Here is a 12,349-nt window from a genome sequence, read left to right as displayed (position 1 = left end):
GAACTGTCTGGGCTGCTTTGTGCAAAACTATTTTTATAGTAAGAGTTCTACCCCTCCATGTACAGCCTAACGTTTCACATGGCGCCAACTAAATGACCTTGAAATCAGAACAAGGTCAAACAAAGCGAATCTCCTGAGACTAACAATATAAGTAACTGTAAACTTGTTTATGGGAAAGGCACCGTAACTGTCCCACGTACTTCGTTGACATCTGAAGCGCGCCGTAAGGAAATGCCGCTAACAATTTGGATGGGGCTGGTACAGGTGGGTCACCGCCGCTTGCGGCGGGGGCTAGCCTGGCACTGAATATTTACAGTTGAATCCCGCCACAACGAATACCGCCACAACGAAATTTCCGCGACAACGAATAATTTTTTATTCCCCGCGAGTATCCTATAAGAATTAATGGCCTAAATTTCTCTGCACAACGAACCATTTTTGCAGAGCGTTTCCGCTTCAACGAAATTTTCGCGTTCAAAATCGAAACCGAAACTAGTTTTATTGGCGAGAAGTCCAAGTCAAATCCAAAGCCACATTAAGCATGAAATCACGTGATTGCAGTTCCGCCATTTTGGCTTTGTGTCGTGGTCGCGTTGTTCACTCGCTGCCTTTCTCTTCGACAACGACGAGTTTTCATCCGCAGGACACGATGGCAACGCAAGTGAAAAAACGCAAAAAGCTCAAATAATCGCCCAAGCAGAAAGCGGAAGGAAGAAAGCGGCAATTGCTGAAGACTTCGGAATTCCTGCAAGTTCGCTGTCAACGATTCTAGGCAATAAGGACAGCGTGAGAATGGCACTTGCTTCAGGCACATCCTCGAAGCACAAAAAGGTGACGCGGCCCCTCCATGAAGAGTTGGACAAAGCAGTGCATGCGTGGTTTGTGGAAGCACGAGCCAGCAACGTCCCCCTGTCCGGAAGCATCGTCCAGCAGAAAGCCTTGAACTATGCATGCCTACTTGGCATTGATGATTTTAAAGCCAGCATCGGCTGGCTAAACCGTTTCAAGGCCCGCCATAACATCGTTGGAAAAGTGTTGTGCGGCGAGTCAATGTCAGCAGACGTGGACGGAGCAGCTGCAAGGAAGGCGAGTAACATGGCCGGAATTTTAAGCAACTTCGCGCCTGCAGACATTTACAACGCCGACGAGACCGGGCTATTCTACGAGATGTTGCCGGCTAGGACGCTCGACTTCAAGGGGCAGCGCTGTCACGGCGGCAAACACAGCAAAAAACGCATCACAGTGCTGCTTTGCACAAACATGGATGGCTCGGACAAGCGTCCGCCGTTAGTCATAGGCAAAAGTGCCAAGCCGCGCTGTTTTAAGGGAACTCGTAGCCTACCTGTGCAGTACAAGGCGAACAACAAGTCATGGATGACCCGCGCTATTTTCACCGAGTGGATGATGGCATTCGACCGCGACATGAAGCGGCAGGGCCGTAAAGTTTGCTTGCTTTTGGACAATTGTTCAGCGCATCACTCCGACGAAGTCAAGCTCACTAACACGGAGCTGAGGTTTTTCCCTCCCAATTGCACGTCTGTCTTACAGCCTCTCGATCAGGGCGTGATTCTTAGCCTGAAGCGCGCTTACCGCGGGAGGTTAATTCAGCGGCTGCTTTTTAACACTGAAACCGGCCGAGACACGAAGGTGGACTTGTACGTGGCACTGCAGATTATGTCTGCTGCCTGGAGCACACTGGGGCGCTCAGTAATTGTGAACTGTTTCAGGCACGCCGGATTTGCCGAAGGTCGACCCGTACACTCTGCTGGCCTAACACCAGGCGTTACAGACGACGACGAAGAGGCGTCACCGGCTCCGGGGATCGCGGCCGCCTGGAAAACGCTGGGAGAAATAGGAACCGTGCCGCCTAATCTCGAGCTCGACGAATACATCGGCGCTGACGCTTGTGTTGTTGTTCACGAAGATGTGAGTGATGAGCAGATCATAAAAGCTGCCCGGAATGATAAGGACTCTTCCGATGAAGAAGACGACGACGTACAGGAAGCGCCGGCTGCGGCAACCGCCGTACAGGTGATGGACGCTTTTGATGTCATCAGGAATTTCGTTGCTGTCCGAGACGACGATGTTGCAATGGGTTTGCTGACCGAGTGCGAAAATCGCGTGACGGCGTTGCTCGCCGTGAAGCGTAAGCAAACCAAGCTTAGATTTTTGGCATTAAACGCCTTTGCTGCTGCTTGGGCAATTCTTTCTGCGTTTCACGTCAAATTTTTGCGATAACGAAGTTCCGCGAGAACGAATTTTTTTTCGTGCACCGTGAATTTCGTTATAGCGGGATTCAACTGTATCTGTTCTATGCCGTCATTGCACACGCCACCGCTGCTGGTGGACGACGGCTGTTGTTGCGGCGCGCGTCTCTCTTTCCCTCTTCCTTTTCTTTATTATCTATATTCTCTTCTGTCTGCACGAGGCAGCGGAGGTGGCTCAGCTACGGAGCCAGTAGCAGGCCCGTGCATTTTCTTTTCCTTCTTCCTACAGCCACACCAACAACAACAACGTAAGGAAAGGGAGGAACGAGGATTGGAAGCAAAGAGAAAGGTGCTCTAGTTGGGGGTTCTGAAATAATTTAGACTACCTGGGGATCTTTAACGCGCATTGACATCGCACAGCACACGGGCTCGTTTGAGTGTCGTATCCATCGAAACGCAGCAGCAGTGGTCGGGTTCTAACCGTGGTACTCCGGTTCAGTCTTAGCAAATGAGCCACCGTGGCGGTTGTTTCTTTATAGCCGTGTTTAAGTAGAGTTGAACCTGCGCAATTTTTCCTCCCTTCTCTACCTGTGCGTTATCCATCCAGCAGGGTTGCGGTTATGAAATTTCGCCCCTAGTCAACCCGAAAGACAAATTAAAAGCTGAAAGCGTTTATTGGTTTTTTCTTGTTCGTTTCACAACGCACTCAATTGTCTTAATTGTCGCAATATACTGTTTTGTCGCCGCTGTCGCCATTCCAGCAATTTTTATGGTATGGCATCTTGGTTTGAAGGCTCATTATCGAATTATATATTTGGAAATTATTAAGCTCTTATGCAAAGAGCAAAGCCCGCAAGAAAGGGAGTGTTTTCTTTCTTGTATCCAGGCTTTATTTAAGGCGTTATACCTTAGTTCGGGCTAGCTTCAGTTCTTCAGTGATCGTCGCTTTTCTCGCCAGCTATTTGATATTCCATCAAAACATTTCATCGAGTCGCAACTGTAAGATTTTGCGCAATGCGAGGAGCACTGCATTTTGTATATCTGCCCTAGCGAAAAAAACTCTATTAGTCACAATAACCTCATACAGTTTTTCATACTAAACTCATACAACATTCGTATAAATCTCACATATTCTCAGAAAAATGTCGTTCGACGTATGAGAAATATATGAGATTGTATGAGACTTGTGTGAGTTTAGTATGAGAAATCTGTATGAGGTTATTGTGACTCATACTGTTTTTTCGCTAGGGATGGTGAGCTTAATTTGTTTTATTTTTTATTTATTAAAATCTCAAGGGCCCCCAGGCGGGACATTACATGAGGGGTGGACACTTGAACAGCAGTTAACAATGGTTTTTGTAAGAGAGAACGAAATATGATAGGGAACGGTCTTGAAACTCAAAATACATAATACGGTTTGACCCCTCGCATCTACCACAAACATTCATGCATAGGGTGCACAGAAACAGCAACTGTTGTAAACGAGCCGATCTGCTTCGATAGACATCGTTGCGACGGGACAAGTTCATGCATACTGAAGTACTTTGCGTTGCCTGGATGCAAATTGCCCGCGAAAATCTACTTCGCGAATCTGGATATTGCGCAGATAACGCAGAATGTTTAGCGACGAAGACCTACAAGGAGCTGCGACGCTTTGCAGCTTAGTGTCGGTGAAAGTTTCTTTTTTTCCAGTCCAGCGGCATTCCCAGGACGACTTTCAAGCGTGCTTTTTTGTTGCCACAGGTAGCCGTAAAAACCTAACAAACCGCTGAGACGAGATGCTAAAATGAAAAGCGACGCAACTTGTGATGCAGCCGTGGAGGGTGCTCATAGCTACTGCCGAGGGAGATGAAGACCTTTGATACCAGGAATTCTCAACACATTACAAATACACGCAAAGAAGTAGCAAAGAAAGAAAGTTAATAGGCGGCTTTTACTTCACCGATTTTTTCCTGCAACCATGCAATTAGGCAAGTGTCGCCAGTGACAGTCATTTTGGACATTTAGCACTGTGTAAAGACGAACAGTTAGCGCTCGTCCTGTGTGCCTCTCTTGTCCTTGTCTGTTCCGCGCTAAGCCTCCCAGTAATCATGAAGACGAACAAGTTTCTTTTGTTTTAGCGCTGGTTAGTGTTACTGTCTCCACTTCAATATTTCTACCCAACCGGACAGAGTCAATCGTAGATGCTCGCATTTTAATAACGGTGAGCAAAAATATTGTCATAGACACCATTCACTGTCAGATATGGCGAGGAGACTGCTGCGTGACATATCTGTACTTAAATCAGCCTGCAAACTGCTGCAGTATACTAAACTAAATGCTCAAACCCAGGTGTGGTCGTGAACCCAAAAAGCGTTGCATAAAGGAAAAAGAGGAGGAGACAGCTCACTTAGCAATAGGTTCGTCGAAAGGAGTTGACAAAGGTATCCCCTTCTGCTGGCGTGCCCGCGATGCGAGATTCTGTTCGCTGAACGGTAGGGTTCTCTGAGCAGCGTCACCTGGCGACAGGTAGCGGAAATATTGTAAAAATGAATAAGAGCGCGTTAAAAAGCCTGCCGTACTCGTTGCTTCAGTACTGTGCTGTGCTTGCTGCACAAGAACCGCCTGTCACTGAAGGACCTCTGGATATGCCTCCTGTGGAGCCAGTGGAGACGATACTGCCAATGGATGCTCGCCTATTTTCCTTCGTCGTTGATTCTCCTTCGTCGTTGGAATGTAACAGTGAGCCTTGTGTGGCGCCGATCTCTGACGCGTCCGGTTCTCTGTCGGCTGTAAGTGTGGCAGCGAGCGATGTGCTCTATTCAGGTTCTTGGGCCGAAGCCTTGAGTGTCTCAGAGGAGGGCATGGGCAACACAGTGCCTTTGAAGCGTCCCGTAGATGATGAGGTGTGTATCGATGGTGCTGGCCAGAAGGCACACTGTGTAGAAGCCACTGGAAGGGTGACTTTAAAGAGGATTGCGATGTCTGCCCGAAAGGCCATCGATTTGCAGGAGGGCCACCCCATTCCAGGGGATGATGTTTAAAAGCACTGGTACCAAAAATGGCTAGCGTCGCAGCATATAAAGTCGCTACCCTTAACGTCAGGGGTATGCGTAATCGTCGGAGGTAGCAGCAGTTAAGGCATCTGTTAAAGAAATGGAGTGTGTCTGTAGCAGCAATTGAGGAAACAAAATTGTCTTCCGACAAAGAGACGGAAGCTGCTCTCGAGCTGTTTTTGCCGGAATATAACATTATTGTTAGCCACACTAGAGGCTTGTCCGGAGGGTGTATGTTATTCCTGGTCAAAACGCTAGAGATGACAGCCATGTCTTATTACATAGATGACGGGGGGCAACTTATATGCTGTGACTTAACAATCTCAAGTGTGCAGTGGCGAATTATATGTGTTTACGCCCTCGCAAAGCAGCGAGGTAGAAGGGATTTCTTTTTGTCATTAGTCAACCATTTGTGCACAGATCGCAAAATTATATTGTTGGGAGATTTTTATTGCGTTTGTAGGGATGAGGATCGATCAGTATTATGTAAGAGATATGATTCTTGTGCCGCATTACTTAACGATTTGGCTTGTGAATATAATCTTGTGAATGTGGGGCAGGAAAAAGCAACAGTATTCATTTCACTCATTTGCAGTTCTCCTATAATGCCCGCCTTGACAGAATTTGTTTATGCAGATACGTTAGCAAATGTGTTTGGTTACTGGGTGCGGCCCATCTTCAGTGACCATTGTATGGTGTTTCTTCAGGTAGGGAGGTACAGTCGGCACATACTTCACCCTCGGTGGGAGCTGTGGAAGGTGAATAACTGTCTGCTCTCAGATGAAATCTTTAAGCGTGCTGTACCTACTTGTTTGAAAGACATATGGTCACGCCATGATCTGCCAATTTTTCAAAAATAGGACTTGTTTAAACAGGAGACCAAAAACTTGGCAATTGGAGCCTCTGCAAGAATCGCGTTCCTGAAGAGACACCACCTTCGTGAGCTTGGACGCACTCTAACTGAGCTACATGAGCTAGAGATGGTTAGCCCGGGTGCCTATGTTGAAAAAATTAATAACGTAAAGGCAGAGCTTCAACAATTTGCGACGGAAAGATACGAGGGGACCCTGATAAAATCTAGGACTCGAAGGTTTCTTGACGAGCAACCTTCACGGCGGGCCCTGAGTGATGAAAGAAAGAATGCTCTTACGAAGGAAATATTGGAAATTCAGTATGGTGATTGCACATACAGTGATGCTCATAGTATTCTTGCTGCTTTCTATGATTATCATCGAAAGCCGTTCGGCAGTTGTGAAGATGCAAATCAGGGTTCCGATTATAATTCCTTACTCGAGAACTTTCCTCGAATAGACGAGGGACCCATCACTTTGGATGAAATTAAATCGGCCATTTCAGACCTTCAGAGCCAAAAATCTCTTGGCCCAAATGGTATTACTAGCGAATTCTATAAAACATTTTCGCCTGGCCTAACGCCTGTTATGATAGAAGTTTTCCAAGCATCTTATGATGTGGGTTTCCTGCCTCCAACTTTCTATTCAGGCCACACAATATTAATTCCCAAAAGCAAAGATACTAATTGGTTGAAAAATGTTGAAGGATATCGTCCAATTTCCCTCTGTAATGTTGATTACAAAATTTTTGCTAAGGTCCTTTGTTGTCTGTAGCTGGTCATTATGGACTTGATAGGTTCGCATCAGGTATGTGGTAACAGAGGACGCAGTATTTAAACACACATCCATATCGCAAGTTTAGTAATCGAGACAGTATCAGATAAGGAAGGCCAAGTAGCTCTGATTCAAATTGACCTGGTGAAAACGTTTGATAAAGTTCGGCACGATGTTTTGTTCGCGGTCTTAGAGCATGCAAACATTGGTGACGTTTTGCTCAAAGGCATAAGGCTGAACTCGTGTACAAGACTAATTGTTAATCAGGAGCTAACAAAATCAATACCACTGGAATCATCTGTTCGTCAAGGATGTCCCCTGTCTCCATTGCTGTTTGCTTTAAATTTGGAACCCTTCTGTCTCAGTATAATCAACAGTGCATCCATCCCTGGTTTCTCTCTGGCTCAATGTGAAGTTAAGATTTTAGCCTACGCGGACGACATCGCCCTCTTGTGTTCTGACAAAAAGAGTGTATTTAAGGCTTTACACTTGACTGAACATTTCTGCGATGTATCAGGCGCGGCTCTTAATTTAGATAAATCCAAGGGCTTTTGGTTGGGCCGCTGGGGCACTAGACCAAGCCAGTTTGGAGGCATATGCTGGGACTGTAGTCCTCTTCAGTATCTAAAGGGTCCGCTGCACCAAGTTCGAAACAGCGCAGCCTACTGGGATTCACAAATCGTACCTATTCGTCGACAAACACAGGCTTGGATGGGTAGGGAACTCTCAGTGTTTGCTAGGGCACAGGTCTGTACCATATTTTGCTTGCAAAGCTTGCGTATGTCCTTCAAGTACTGCCTTGTGCGAGGAGGAAGGTACAAGTCATACACAAAATATTTGCAACATTTGTGTGACGCTCTCAATGGGAGCCCATGCGGCGTGACAACTTGTTCTTTCCCTTAGAGTCTGGTGGAGTGGTCCTTGTTCACTTGTTTATGCATCAACTTGTTTATGCATCAACTTGTTTCCCGTTTTTTCGTTTTCAAATCGCCAAACCATCCGTTTCTTGTAGCTGTGCTCTTTAGGCGTCTTAGTCCCCATTTGCCATACTTATTCGCACCGACTGAGAAGGCTCGTGAGGGGCTTTTATGGGGATTCTTTAAGGAGGTTGCTGACACTTTCAACTTTTTCACTGTGCGTTTCTGATTACCTGTATAGCCTCTCGAGAAAGCAGATGGCCTTGGCTCTCACTGAGTCTGTTCCCTACACCGTTGTATCGGCAGCCTTATCTGGGGGTTTTTGAACACCACTGTCCTAAAGCGTGTTAAGCAAATGTGCATTCAGGCAGCTGCAAAAACGTTCTTTTTCAAATTACACACAGCGACGTTGCCGGTCAAGATATTTCTTCATGATAAGGAGATGTTTGTGCCCTGGTCGGTGAATTGTCGTCTCTGTAACGCGCCTGAGACAACTGATCATTGCTTTATTCTGTGCCATGATGCTATGTTTTTTTGGGACATACTATAAAGAACTCTTAAAAAGGACATTGAAATTACACCATATACAATTAGAGTTTTGTCTCCTGACAAAACCACTGTCGTGCTTTACAATCTGTTTGGGTTAATGGGACTGTGCAGTCTTTGGAAAAGCCGCATGATGGACAGGCATGCAGAGTCACCAAGATCGTCCAAATCCGTGTTTTGGGAGCAGTGTGCTTTGGTGAGGAGTGTGTATGCTGCACGTGAAGAACCCCCAAACTGGATGCCGTATCTAGATGCACGTGCTTGCCTCCTAGAATTTTGATATTGTGATGATGGTGCATTGTCGGGCTAGGGGCCCGTATTAAGCAGCCCGGTAACTTCCGACATGGACAAGTTTAAGTGAGTGGAGTTTTTCCTTTTTTTTTACGGAAGATTTTCCATGCAATTAAAAAAATTGCTTCAATGGCGCCATGGATCGAAAATACTTACCTGAGAAATGAGCGAATAAAACATCTCTTCAAATCCTGCAAGTGCAATTTCTTTTTGTAATTTTTTTAAAACGCGACGTTAAAATAAGCTACCAAGATCATTCCGGGGGGCTGTTCCCCTTAAGGTTGCATTATGGAATGTTTTTAATCCTTGATAGCCGCAAAACCAACCGTGAACAGAACCACGAGGTGACGGCACGATAACGGTATCACTATTCAATTAGTTTCATCGTAATCATTTCCTGCCTTCAGTGAGTGCATGTTACCTTTAGGTTTCGTTCAGAGACACCTCTCGGTAACAATTGCCGTTTAACCCGCTCAGAGGCCAGTGAGGAGAAAGAAGTTATGGGACCCTACCGTTGAGGAGACGGAATTACGCGCCCGCGATCCGATGCAACCGCCATTTTGTTGCGCGCCGTGTTTGTTTGCCTAGGCACGCCGCGTAATTGTTGTTGCGACTGAAGCACGAAGAAAAAAAAACATGCAGAGAATTTCAGCTAAATCTCTAACACCTTGCGAGAGTGGTGTTGCACAGATTTCGCTCTTCTTTCGCAGATCCTTATACAGTTGGCTGAAATGATCGAGACACGCATTTGTTACGAATTAAATATCTTCCTTCATTGATTAGCTATACGACTGCAGAGCCATACTGCGGTACTTGCCAATTCATTGGCAACGTGTTTCTATGCAGCTGTTGACCAATCACAGCTGCTCCACAAGGAAGGCAAGATTTTGCTTGGGATATCAGCCTCCGAACTAGTGCTTTCGTACTAAAATTCACGGGCCTTTCAAATGACTCCGTCTTAGCCGTCACCGCAGCCTTGTGCGGAGTTGAAAGAGTAGCGAGAAGAAAGATTGAAAGGAGGGCGCGCATCGCAGAATCCGCATAGACACCGAAGCGGCGAGTGTGACGACGGCATGCACGACAGATACCCTGGCGGCAAGAAACCTTCTCCACGAGCCGGCTTACTTGTAGAGTTTATTCGCATGGTGTTAATTACACGGTGGGAGGTGGCTGCTCCTTCCTGTCCTTCAGGAGCTGGGAATCAAGTGACCTTCGTTGGCTACGACGAAGGTCCCTAGATTCCCAGCTCCGGAAGAACAGCAGCAGCCACCACCCTCCGTGTAATTGACGTCACGCGAATAAACGCTAGGTGCGCCAGCTCAATTTCTTCTTCTCCCCCTCCACCGAAGAAATGGAGGGATACCGTCATTGAAGGTAGGACGCAACGACGTACGCTAATGGTTTCCATTTGCCAGCTCCCCTTGCGGAACTTCGCTCACATATTTGCACTTTGCTACTCTCATCTTTTAATTTGAGCCCCACTTTAATCGAGCCGTGCAAACGTGCGTGCGTGGCCTACGAGCAGCGTTTCTGACTCGAGCCCAAGGGCATCAGTGAGTTCGATTCTCAACCGAGCCACCGATCAATTAGTGCCCGGACACGTCACTCGCTAGCTACCGCCTACCAATGGCACGCTCATGACTTTTTCTTGCAATGACACCATTGTAGCCGGAAACATATTTGTGATTTTCGGTACGCTGTCGCCGCCTGCATTTGCGCTAATTGAATGTATAAACTCTTGGGCATTAATACTCTTGGGCATTAATAAACTGAAGACGGCTACTGCGATGTCAAAAACAAAAACACTGAAGAGCTTTATTTTGTGACGCTCCACTTCCCACCGAAGACGATGAACGGTATTGTCAAGACCTAGCAATCATGACCGCTTTCCACAGTGTTAGGAGCTTCTCTGAAGTGGGTGTTCAGACTGAGAATAGAAATAGATTTCATCCTCTTACGGTATTTGTGATACAAGCATGCGTTCTTCCGAGATAGGAATGACAGCTAGAGAGTAAAGGGACGTTACATCATATCATTTACGTCACTGCTGCCTCTATATCACCTTATTACGACCTCGATACAATTTTACTGAGACGGACACTTAGATCTTGCACAAGAGTCATTGTTCTCGCTACTTTGGCCTTTTCTTTCAGATTTCAGCAAGCTAGAAATCCACTTTGAGACTGTGATAAACGCATCTGTTCCAATGTCAATGAACGTATTAGGGTAAGCACAGATAAGTTACGATGCCTAACGCCATTGGGCAGAACATGACTAAATCTGGTTTTGTCAGGCAGGCCATTGTCCTGATAATTCGGCTCCAACCTTGCCTGTTTTCTTCGTTACGGTTTCGCTCCTTATGCACAAACCCTTTTCGTTCTGGACACGAGCGGTACACTCTTCTTTTTCTTCTTAAAGTGGCAAACGATAAGAGGCAAATGGCAAGAGGCAAAGAGAAAGAGGCAAATGATAGGAGAGGTAGGACAGGCTTTTGCCGTTCTTACGTGAGAGACATCTATAAGAGGCCCTCTAATAATTTTTGTTTCTGACCATATTTGATGCTCCTGTAATACATGTGCCGACAAGTCGTTTGCAAGCTGGTGAACTGCAGCTTGGCAAATAGCTCTTTGAGCTCTCACGGGATCTGTTGTCGCTCTTCGAACTGTATTATCTTTTGGGCCGAATAGATTTCTGGGGAAGCGAGACGGAAAAACACAAAGAAAGTTGCTTGATAAAACAATCGCACTACTTCATCATAAGGGCTGTTGGCGACCGATTGTCAAGTAAGGCCCCTTACAAAGAACTTATCAAATTAGGGTTGGTCGTGTTTTATGCATTCAAAGGCGTGAGATCTTATTGTATCTATTCATCGCAGCGATAATCATTAGCGTGGCCTTCGCAAAGAAAGGGAAGACAATCACACGTGTACAATTATGGAGGATTTCGATTCGCGAGGTGTACGTTGCGGAAGAGTAGCTCGTATTCCCTCGTATTCTCTGTAACAGGCTCAAAGAGGCGATAAGAAGAAAACGTCATGCCGTCGTACAGTCTTAATCTGGTTCCCCATACGCGTACGTTCCAGTTATGACGGCGCTTCGCTGCCTACGAGCCTGGAGACCATGACTGGATTTGGACGCCCGTTCGTCATCGCGGACTGCCTGAAAAATTTTTATAAGTGGAAGTTCCACTTATAATTAGAAATTTTTAACGCTTATGTGGAACCAGATTAAGAGTGTACGTGTATTAGATGCATTAACACTGTGTCATCGCGACAGCAACGCCTGCGCAGCCTTGTGAGCTAAACGTGACTAGCCCAACATTATCTACATTACTTGCATTACATTACTATATTTTAACAGAACATTACTTCAAGCACTAAGCTCATCGTCATTGGGACGAGAGAACGCGTAGGCGCAGCAAGGAGATCCGACCCCGCGTCATCAACATGTACTCGAAAGTTCGGTGGCTCCTCCATTCCCTAAAAGCTTCCGTGCCAGCAGAGAAGGCGTCGAGCATGCTGGAGGCGAGGCGTTCTGATTTCCGATTAAGCAGGACACGCCTGCTCACACAAGAAGCATTTTTCAATCTAAGAAAGTGAGCTTGGTGCTTTCGTTTGCAGTCTTGATGCGGCACTGCATACAGCGTTCTCCTAAGCACATGTCTCCGCTGTTCGGTTAGCTCCAGAGGGACAGGCGATCTTACACGAGGGGCGATGAAGGACGGCCGTT

This window comes from Amblyomma maculatum, chromosome 2 (assembly GCF_055883805.1).
Source record: "Amblyomma maculatum isolate TAMU_Amacu chromosome 2, ASM5588380v1, whole genome shotgun sequence".
Classification (NCBI taxonomy): domain Eukaryota; kingdom Metazoa; phylum Arthropoda; class Arachnida; order Ixodida; family Ixodidae; genus Amblyomma; species Amblyomma maculatum.
Note: the sequence above shows the minus strand (reverse complement) of the source record.